Source organism: Leptopilina heterotoma, unplaced genomic scaffold (genome assembly GCF_015476425.1).
Source record: "Leptopilina heterotoma isolate Lh14 unplaced genomic scaffold, ASM1547642v1 Lhet_68, whole genome shotgun sequence".
In the NCBI taxonomy this organism is placed as follows: Eukaryota; Metazoa; Arthropoda; class Insecta; order Hymenoptera; family Figitidae; genus Leptopilina; species Leptopilina heterotoma.
Window position 1 is genome coordinate 1,216,909 of NW_025111157.1, and position 12,253 is coordinate 1,229,161.

At 24.6% G+C, this 12,253-nt stretch overlaps 1 protein-coding gene across 4 annotated transcripts in view; it reads left to right on the forward strand.

The window, feature by feature from the left end:
• LOC122510282 (protein trachealess) overlaps positions 1-12,253 on the forward strand; it is a 267,778-nt gene that overhangs the window by 166,929 nt on the left and 88,596 nt on the right. The window contains exon 1 of one of the 4 annotated variants that reach the window (XM_043624806.1): positions 4,312-4,347. The exons of the other annotated variants lie outside the window; for them this stretch is intronic. The gene's annotated coding sequence lies outside the window, so the exon portion shown is untranslated. Of the gene's footprint in view, positions 1-4,311; positions 4,348-12,253 lie in introns of those variants that run through there. 4 annotated transcript variants of the gene reach the window in all.

Consider the following 12,253-nt stretch of genomic DNA (forward strand, 5'->3'; position numbering starts at 1 on the left):
TTCTTTAAATATGAATGTTACAATTAATAATATATTTATACTAAATAAATATAAATATTTATTTATCAATTGATAACTTAATGTTAATTATTATTATTATTTGAAACAATTATTATAATTATAATTATTATAATATTATTTAATTAAGTGAACACGGTAATAAATAAAGATAAACTGAATATTGAGTAAAGATTGATTTAAGCTTGAATCCAGATTAGATGTTCGAGCTTCACTCATAAAGATTGACCGAGTCTTGAATCGAGCATGGGACGAGCATTGGGTCCAATGTTGAACCAATATTGAACTAATATTGATTGACAGTGATGTAAAGACTGCTTCTACTGTGAGTTACCCACACTGAGCGTTCAAGACTCAATCAACCTTTAATCTATCGTCAGCATTGGTCTTTCGCGCCTGGGTTTATTAATTTTTTTTGAAAATAATATTAAATTCATAAAAAGCATTTTATTATTTATGAAAATATTTGAATTCTTATGAACAATTTTATTAAAAATTTTTTAAATATTTGAATTTCGAAGAAAAAAATTATTGCTTTTAAAAATAATTTAATTCTTGTGATGAATATTGTTATTTATGAAAATAATTGAATTTTTCAAAGAATTTTATTAAAATGCCTCAAAATAATTAAATTTTCGGGAATAATTTTGTTATTTAACGACATAATTGAAAAATAATTGAATTCTTGTGAAAAATTCTAATATTATTGTAAATAATAAATTGAATTCTTCCAAACAATTAAAAAAAACATTTTTTAAAATAATTGATTAAGAATAATTACATTTTTTGAGCAATTCCTGTAAAAAAGTTTTTAAGTTTTGAAAAATAATTAAATTATACAGAGAATTTTATTAAAATTTTTGCCAAGAATTTAATGTCTGTGTGGTATTTTATTAATATTTAAAAAAAAATTAAATTCCTAAAAAGCATTTTATTGTTTATGTAAATAATTGAACTCTTGCGAACGACTTTATTAGAACTTTTTAAAATAATTGAATTTCCAAGAAGAAATTTATTATTTTTAAAAATAATTAAATTCTCGTGATGAATATTGTTGATTATGAAAATAATTGAATTTTGCAAAGAATTTTATTAAAATGCCTCAAAATAATTGAATTATTTGAAAAAAAATGTAATTCAATTTGTATTTGAAAAAACTGATTTCTTTCGAACAATTTTATTAAAATATTTGAAAATAATTGAATTCTTCTGAAAAATTCTAATATTATTGTAAATAATTGAATTCTTCCAAAGAATTAAAAAAAAACCATTTTTTTAAACAATTGAATTCCAGAGAAGAATTTTATTATTAATGAAAATAATTGAATTCTTCATAAGAATTTTATAAACATTGTTTTAAATAATTATTTTCGAAATAGAATAAATTCTTGTGTAAATAAAAAAAAATTGAATTCTTGTGAAAAACTTTATTTGTGAAAGTAATTGAATTTTTTGATTAAATTAATTTAAAATAGTAATGAAAATAATTAATATTCTTTTATGAGTTTTATTATTTATGAAAATAATTGAATTTCTGCTTAAAATTTTATGAAAAATTTTGTTTAAAAATTAAATTTCCATGAAAAAGATTATTATTAGTGAAATTAATTAAATTATTGTGAAGAATTTTGTATGAAAACTTTGATAAATAATTGATTTTTTTGATTATTTTTAAAATGCTAATCTATATTAATTGAATTCCTTTGGAAATTGTATTATTTTTGAAAAGAATTGAATTTTATCAATTTTTTTTCAAATAATTAAATTCTTTTGCGAAATTTGATGAAAATACTGTATATTGAATATAATTGAATCGTTTTAAAGAATTCTGTTATGATTTTTGAGAATAGTTTTTTGATTTCTAGTATTAGCGAATTTAAAAATGTAAAGTAGTGGAAATTCTAAAAAACAACAGAAATAGTAGCTTTTACTGGCTGAAATTCTAAAAAAAGTACCCAAATAGTAGCATCACGTAAAAAAAAGTAGTAAATAGTAGGTTTTAGTAGATGAGTGCGAAGGCTGCAATTTGATACTTTAATGAAAACTACAATTTTAAATCTGATCACAGTTTTTCTAAAGTTATTAAATTGAGACAAAAAATTGTCTCAGTGTATCAACTTAGTATCATTAGCAAAAATAGGATCAGATTTATTTAATTCAAAATTATTTATAAGTGTCGCAAACAATTTTTTAAAAATTATACTGAAGACTTTTAGAGATAAGAAGAAATTTTTGATCAAAGAAAAAAAAAATTCGAAAGAAGAGAAAAAAAAATGCAGCGAAGAAAAGGAGGAAGAAAAATGAAATTATGTTGAATTTAAATTGACTAAAAAGACTAATTTACTTTAGCATAATATTCATGGTTTGGCTGAGAGTTGTCTACATATTAAAAATCACGTTCTGGGAACAAGTTACATATAAACGGTGCATCGATCTCGACATCAAGAAGCGCACAGGTTGGCACAGGTAGAGAGCATCTCATCCACCTAGTGATGCATATTATTATCGAACCTTTGCAGCTAATGATGGGCCGATCATCTCCTTTATTTACGACCGAGCACTCCGCTGCTTCGCAAAGTCGCAAAACGGTCTTAGTAATTAATTTAACTCGCGCTCGAGAGCAGTCTCTTTTCCTATCTCTCCCTTATTGCAAAAGATAGGGTAAAACGTCGCTTCTTCCTGACTCGCACAAATGATGAATTGTCTTGACCTCAGAATTTATCACCCAACGTGAGGTTATATTCATTTTTTCTTCCTTTTCCACACTTGTATATATTATCATCATTCTTATCATCATTACATTATCATTATTGTCATCTATTATTATTAAATTTCTGAAAATCTTTCTTGACCAAAAGACACTATAGACAATAGGGAAATTGTTCAAATCGATATTTGAGTAAATAAAATCTGTGAGCTCGGAATAAGAAAGTGATAAATTATGGATGAGAATAGTAGAGCTCGTTTAGATGATTATAAACTAAGAGTTGGAGAAATGGATTAAAGTACTGTTTTACCGGCTTAAGGAGCATATTAGGACAGCTAAAACAAGGCACATTAGTGAAAACTTAACTTGCTTTAACTCTGAAGAAGATTTTCTCCCCTTCTCTCTTTATAACATCAGACGGTCGCGCGTAATGAGTTACCAACATAAAAGCCACGGGAGTTACACCATTTAATTGTGGTTAATTTTACGTCTTTGAGACAACTCCCGAGAAACTGCTGACACGAGACCACAATATGAAAATATTATCCCAAGGCAAATATAATACTTCAAAATTCATTTTAAAAAAGTTACTTCTTTATTTTAATATAAACTCGAAAAACTTATTTTCTATAAGGAAAATTACAAAACAATTGCTAATCAAATTATTTGCTTAAAAAATAACAAATTAATTGCGAATTCACAGTTTTTCTAAGGATATCAAATTGAGGCAAGAAAGTATTAAAATTGTTGCGTGGCAACAATTGTTGCCACGCAACAATTTTAATACTTTCTTGTCTCAATTTAATATCTTTAGGAAAAATTGTAAATAATACAAAACAGAGTGATAATTATGTGATAAAAATAAAACAACAGAATGAAAATTAATTAACTTTTCAGAAACAAAATATAGAATCAGGAATAAGAAATATTTGCTAGAGATAATATTTTTATTGTGTATATAAAAAAGTATGAAAAGCTGAGTGAAAGTAACTCATAACTATAACAAAGAAAGAGAGAGAGAGAGAGAGAGAGAGAGAGAGAGAGAGAGAGAGTGAGAGAAAGATGTGACAAAACGACTCCCACAGGAGTGATTTCATAATGAAGACCCCTTATTTCCTGCCGTCTTTTGGACACCCTTTTCCGTTCTCAGCGTTGTTCGAGATTAGGCCAAGTCCTTTACCGACTTCCGCAAAGTGACTCTGATCCCTCAGGATGCTCATCTGACATCTACAAATCTTTATGCAACCTTCGACCTTAATATTAAAGTTACTCCTCTCGCACTAAGTATTTTCTAAAAGCATCAAACTTTAAGTAATCAAATGCATTAAACTTTCTTCTATTATATACGAATAGCTAATTAATCATTATTTATGCGCATTTTTACAACAAATTATATATTATACACTGGGGGAAAAATTTATTTGATTCAAATAAAAATATCATTTAAATTTTAATACAATTATTACTTTATATTATCATCAATTATTCATTATCAGTTTAGTATTTTTACCAACTAAGTATTAATTACTCTTTATATTAATTATTGTAATGTATTAAATATTTTGTTGTTATTTTTTCAGGTAAGCCTCATTTTACTGTCATTCTTGCATCTCGCACCAGCGGTGAGTTAAAAGAAATCATATTCATTTTGTACGTGAGTGAAATTCCACTTGAACATATTTAATAAGACATTAAAACAAAAATTTCAATAGAAAACAAAATCAAAAGAATGACAAAAAATAACAATAAAATTTGATTTAAAAATTAATTTACCAGAAAAAATAATAAAATAGACAAACGAATTAAAAAAAACACGAGAAAAGAGATATCATAATAGAAAAATAGTCGAAAAAAAATGAAATTCAGAAGAATTGTCAAAATTTTGATTGTGCTATAGGCTTATAAATATTTAAACACATATATGAGAGCGAAAATGGACATTAGACAGCCGGACAGACGGACGGACATATACGTTGTGCCGCCCCTGTAATCATGCTATTTTCTCACCGCTCTGATGCTGATGATGCCTACCTCGCGCATATAACCTCATCCATTGGAGGGGCATAGACTCAGGTTGCTTGTGAGTAGAAAATAAGTATAGAAAATGATGGACGCTCCGAGTAATTCCCTTTAATAATTGAAATATACCCGAGAGAAAGAGAAAGAGAGAATAACCTGTGCGCAAAACCGCGGCACATCATAAACAATATTCCGAAGCATTAATATCAACATTAACATACCGAGCGCAACTTTATTTCCTCCCTCACTTTTCCTCTATATGCATATACACATATGCACTCTGAAAATTCCAAATATTTACAAAATACTCTCTACCCTCCACTTTTTTATTGCATAAATAAATAAATACTTTTTTATATAGTTATCAATTATCTTCTTTTGAATTTCGCGCCAAAACAGTTCTTCAAATCGCCGCCTAGATGGCATCAAAGTTCTCTCACAAACGAAATGAAAACGAATAAAATAACTTTTGCCATACTTTCGAAACACAGTAAATCGTGAGGTATTAAAAAGTATTGCAGATTAAATTAACACCAAAAAAGATTAAAATAATCAATATTTTATTTTTACAATGAATGAAATTTTAGTTCATTAAATTTTTTATAACTACAAAACAAGAAGATATCGATAACTCCGTGTCTTCGACTCGGAGTGATCGATTTCTTCATGTTTTATAATATTTAAAGATGTCCAAGTAATAAAATCATTATTTTATATTATAACAATATTATACTTCTTCAAAATTATTTTCATTACTTCAATTCAATTATTATTATCAAAAATTTTTAACTACAATTTTACTTTATATCAATTATTTTTAATAATTTTCGAATAAGTTCTTTTGCAATTTTCAAATCCATTTGTTTACAATATTCAATTTCACGAAATTTCAATAATTCTTAAATTCTTTAATTAAATGCATATTAGAAAATATAACCTTCAAATAATATAAAAGAAAATTCAATTAAACTTTTTCAAAAAAATTAATTTCAAAAATCAGTTATTTCTAAAAATTCATGCTATATTGCTTTTAATATTCAATTATAATCTAAAATTTTAACTGAAATTCATTTTTATAAAAGGAAAATCAATTTTTATTAGAAAATTCTACAAGAATTTAATTATTTAAATGCAAAAGTAAATAATTTATTGAATAATTGAATGTTTCTCAAAATTCAATTCTCATAAAGAATTTTATTGACAAATTTTTAAATAATTGAATTCTTCTGTCGAATTTTATTAAAACTTGCATGAACATAATTACTTTTTTCAAGGAATTCAATTATAATTGTATGAAAAATAATTGTAACGCTGCGATGAGTTTTATTGTAAGTAAAAATAATTGAATCCTTAAGAAGAATTTTATTAATCTTGAAAATAATTGAGTTTCTGCAATAATTTGTAACATCTCTAAAATTAAATTTCTTTCTAACGTTTTTAACTAAAATTCTTCAATAAATCTATTATTTTTAATAATTTTTAAAAAAGTTCTTTGAGAATTTTGAAATTCATTCGTTTACAATTCAATTTTACAAAATTTCAATTATTATTTGGAAATTCTTCAATTAAATATATATTAAAAAATAAAAACTTGAAATAATTTCAATAAAAATCCTATTAATCTTTTAGAAAGAATTAATTCTACAGAATTGTTTGTCAAAAATATGAAAAATTAAGAATTTCAATATGATTTTAATTTGAAACTTTTTCAAAATTTAATTATTTCTAAAAATCCACGTTATAATGCTTTTAATATTTAATTATAATCTTAAATTTTAACTGAAATTCATTTTTAAAACCATTTTTATTAGTAAATTCTACGAGGATTTAATTATTTAAATACAAACATAAATAATTTATTAATTTCATGTTTCTTGAAATTAAATTCTCATAAAAAATGTTTTCAACAAATTTTTTAAACCATTAAATTCTTTGGACGAATTTTAATCAAATTTTTAAGAATAATTTCATTTTTCGAGAATTCGATTAAAATTGTACTAAAAATAATTGAAATTCTGCAATGAGTTTTATTATTTATGAAAATAATTGAATTCTTTTAAAAAAATTTATTATTTATAAAAATAATTGAATCCCTGTAAAAATGTTATTATTTATGAAAATAATTGAATTATTGCGAAGAAATTTATAAAAAAATTTGTAAATAATTGTATTCCTTTAAAAATTTTATTATTTATGAAAATAATTGAATGTTTGCGTAGAATTTTATTCAAATTTTTTTTAATAATGTAATTCTTTTGGAAAATTTTATTGAAATAGTAGATATTAAAAATCATTAAATTTTAGAAAACTTTTGAAAATAATTGAAATTTTGACAAGAATTTGATTAAAATTTTGTAGAATAATTGAATATCAGAGAAGAATTTTATTATTTATTAAGAGAATTGAAATTTTGACGAGAATTTTTTTAAATTTTTGAACACAACTGAATTTAGTAACTATGTTACTAAGTTAGTTAGTAAGTTAATAACTAAGTTAGTAACTAACTTACTATTCTCCCTGGAGAATCTAAATTCGTTGAATTTTTACAAATCGTTGACTTTGGTGTTTTATTTAAAGTAAAATTTCATTTATAGTTAAAAATAACACCAAAATAGATTATTTTAATCCTTTCTGGTGTTATTTTAACACCTCACGTTTTACTATGAAAGTAAAACTTACACTGACACAAACTTTTGCGCACTTTTGACTGTTTTTACTATTTTTGGAGCAAAAATTACGATTGAAGTACATTTTTGTAAAAATTAGTTCGAGCGTAGAGCAAAAGTTCATTTAAAAAATAGTAAAAGTAGCAACAAAAACACGCACAAGTTCCAGACAGTTTTGGTTTTACTTTCTAACGTTTTCTTAACTTTAAAAAAAAGTTTAAAAAAATATATAGTAAAAGTTACTATATTTTTCTCCAAGTATAGAATTTTTCAAGAATTATTCCACGCAATCATTCTAATACTAAAATTCTACAAAACTCTTCCGATTGCGAGTCGACTATAAAGTTACATAACAATGAAAAAATCCAGTAATATTCCATCACTTAAAGTCTTTTACTTCCTGAGACGAAAAAAAGTATAGAAAGAAATTGATATTGTAAAATTAACTTTTAAGGTTTTCGTACATATATACAATATATATAAGTGGTTAGTGTCAAGATTTTGATTTGCTCTCTCACTTAGTTGCCAAATTACGGTGCAAGACAAACGCGACGCAATTAGATGCATGGTGGATGCGACGTTGTCCATCCGCATAAAAGTGCATTATATATATATATATATAAAAGCGCGCACTCTCTCTTTCTCTCTCTCTCTTTCTCTCTCATATAGACTTTTAAGGGAGACGTGTAATTTGGCCCCATAAAATAACGGGCTTCCCCCCATGTACTTTGCGGTTAGTGTGGTACGCGGCATGATCGAAAGCAACGCGCGATTGCGCGTGTGTAATTTCTTTCATCTGCCTCGCCTACCCTACGAAATTTAATTATTTGATAATAATTTCAAACGCGCACCTATTATCATACACGATACTTCTTCGAACGCTTATATTTTATATATATACATACTTGCAAAGTTATCGCATTTCCAATTAGCGTCATTTCTAAATCACTTCGCGAATTTTTTTTTAGATTAAAAAAAAAATATTTCTGTAAAATATATTTCAATTTTAGAAGAAGAAAAAGAGTTGACAATTTTAAAAGAGTTTATGCAACTCAGTTCCCCCTTATAACCCAGCGGGTAATAAAGTGCCTATTATTGCCCTAGGGCAATAATAGTCACTTTATTAACCGCGCTTGTAGGTCGATAAAGTAGATGAGTGCGAAGCCTGTCTGAATAAAAATTTGATTTTTGGCTAAATTCTGCAGCAATTTTTCAACGTTTTTTTTTTTGTCTCAATTTGACTTCCTTAGAAAAACTGCGAGTGCAAATTTTAGTAGAGAAAGTTTGCCATAAACGTGTTTCGAAAACGGAAATACAGGAAAATTTTCACAGAGACAAGAAAATTACCATATATTATTATGTTTGAAACAAAATAAAAAATAATCTTTTGATTTCAAGTGATTGACGATTCATCTGATACATAACCATATGCGAAAGAAATTTTCTCTCTAAGTGTTACATAATAATGATTCAAAGAGGATAATAACAATATAGGACCTTCTCCTCTATATCGTTTCAAACAACCTATCGCAATAATAAACCGTGTACGATCCTTATATACCAAAATCTACATACCAATACCACATAATCCTATCTTATCGTAACGCACACGTATATAGAAAAGAAAAAATCTCATGAAATTTACCCTTGCGCAAACTCATCTAATATTACTATAACATAATCACATATCTAAATTATCACAGAATTTCGTAATAAGAGGATTCAAAATGAAGAGCAAAAGAAAGAAGAAAAAAATAAGAAAAAAAAATAAAAGAAGAAGAAAAAAAGGGAAAGAAGATGGTTAACTTTAGGGGTGGGAATAGAAGGGTGACAAAAGCTCTCCCAGTGCTTGGGGCTTTTCTTATTAAGTTCACATTTTTTCGCAAAGTGGCGCGGCGGACGTCTCGTTCCTGGAATACCAATGAACCTCATATTCCTCTCCTCACGCGACGCTAGTCGAGAGGATAAGTTTGCTAGACGAGAGAGGTAACTATGGAGAAAGAAAAATGCAAAAGTCTAGCTTTAATATTTGAGCAAAGCTCGGAAGGATTATTTCATTTAGTGACCACTGCTTTTCAAACTGAAGCTCTTTTTACATTCTTCTTTAAAAAAAATAATAAGAAACTGTTTACTCTCCCAATAGAATTAGAAAGTTAACTTAATTAGTTAACATCAGGGCTCGGATCAACTCTCTAAATTTGAATTAGTTAAAATGTTTAGTAATTTGAATTAGTGACTGACTTTTTGCTTCTAAATTACTAAATTTCACCAAAAAAGTTAGTAGAAATTACTATTTATTAGTAAAATTTACTAAAAGCAAAAAGTCAGTCACTAAATATTAATATTAGTGAACATTTTTACTAATTCAAATTTAGAGAGTACAGATTTCGCACTCGATAATTAATTTTAAAAAAGTATAGCAAAAAGTAGCCTTAAAACTAAAAAAAAAGTAGTGAAAAAGTAGCTATCGAAAAATTAAACTTGACGACTAAAAAAACTCGTTTTAGAAACTTCACAAAACTGACAAAAATTTCATTCTATATTTTATTTTCCCGACTTTTTCCTAATTTTCATCAAAAATATTTACTTCTTTCGCATTCTGCTAATAAATTCAATTCCTGCAACGAATTTAAATATTTATAAAAAATATTTAATTCTTGCCAAGAATTTTATAAAATTTTGTAAATAATTGATTTCTTTCGACTAATTTTATGCAAATTCTAATTTAAACAATTGAATTCCTGAGAAATTCTTATTATTCATGAAAAGAATTCTGTTTGGTATAAAAATAGTAGATATTGGAAATCATTTTTAAAGTTTTTAAAAATAATTATATTTTACAAAGAATTCTATTAAAATTTTTGAGAATAATTGAATGTTTGACTGGCATTTTATTAATTTTTTTTTAAATAATTGAATTCCTAAAAAGCATTTTATTATTTATAAAAATAATAAAATTGAATTCTTGCAAACGATTTTATAAGAATTTTTTTAAATAATTGAATTTTCAGGAATAAATTTGTTATTTATCTTTAATAATTGAATTCTTTCGAAGAATTATTTATGTAAATAATTGAATTCTTGGAAAAAATTTTATTAAAATCTAAAAAAATAATTGAATTATTTCAACAAAAAAAAAATTTGATTCAAATTGTGTTTAAAATAATTGATTTCTTTCGAACAATTTTATTAAAATATTTTAAAATAATTGAGTTCCTCGTAAAAAATTCTAATCTTTTTGTAAATAATTGAATTCTTCCAAAGAATTTAAAAAAAATATTTTTATAAATAATTGATTTTTTCGAGGAATTGAAATTAAATTTTTAAGAATAATTTCATTTTTTCAACAATTCCTGTAAAATTGTATTAAAAATAATTGAAATTCTGCGATAAATTTTATTATTTATGAAAATAATTGAATAGTTGCTAAGAATTTTATTAAAACTTTTAAAAATAATTGAATTGTTGCCAAAAATTTTTTAAAATAATTAAAATTTTTTCAGGAATTTAATTAGAAATTTTTTTAAAATATAATTGAAATTTTGACAAGAATTTTATTAAAAATTTTGAAAATAATTGAATTTGGAAAAAAAAATCTATTATTTTTTATTATTTATAAAGATAATTAAAATTTTGCTAAGAATTTTCAGAAAATTTTTGAAAATAATTGAATTTTCAAAAACGAATTTTATTATTTTTACAAGTAATTGAATTTTTATTATAATGTTTAAAAATAATTAAAATTTTGACAAGGATTTTATTAAAACTTTCGAAATTAATTAAATTTGGAAAAAGAATTTTATTATTTATAAAGATAATTGAAATTTGGAAGACTTTTTCCAAGATTTTGGACATAATTGAAATTTTAACAAGACTTTTATTAAAATTTTTGAAAACAATTGAAATTTTGCAAAGAATTTTATTCAAATATTTGAAAATAATTAAATTTCTTTGAAAAATTCTAATGTTTTTGTAAATAATTGAATTCTTCCAAAGAATTAAAAAAAAACATTTTTATAAATAATTGATTTTTCCGAGGAATTGAAATTAAATTTTTTAGAATATTTACTTTTTTTGAGCAATTTCTTTAAAATTGTATTAAAATTAATTGAAATCCAGCGATGAATTTTATTATTATTAAAATTAAATAGTTGCTTAGAATTTTATTGAAATATTCAAAAATAATTGAATTCCTAAGAAGAATTTTATTATTTATGAAAATAATTCAAGTATTGCGAAAATTTTTATGAAAATCTTTAAAAAGAATTGAATTCCTGTGGAAATATTATTATTTATGAAAATAATTGAATTTTGGATGAATTTTATTAATTTTTGTTGTAAATAATTGATTTCTTTTGCGAAATTTTATAATACTAGATATTGAAAATAATTGAATCGTTTTAAAGAATTTGATTATCATTTTTGAGAATAGTTTTTTGGTTTCTAGTATTAGCGAATTAAAAGTAGCAAAAATTAAAAAAAAACAGAAATAGTAGCTTTTAGTGGCTAAAATCTAAAAAAAGTACCCTAATAGTAGCATGACGTAAAAAAAGTAGTAAATAGTAGGTTTTAGTAGATGAGTGCGATAAGCCTGAGAGAAGCGAAGGTCTCAACAGAAACTAAAAATTTCGCTAATATAGTAAAATTTACTACTAATTACTATTAAAAAAATTACGATAGAATCTTTTTGTGACTTTTTGTAAAATATAACTTGATCGAGAATAGGAAAGTGCGGAGTGTAGACACACGCATCGGAAGAAGTTTGGTTCAAGAGAGGGAACACCCAGCTGGCTATGTCTTGTCGTGGGCATTAATCATCCAAGTATCTAAATGACGGGATTCC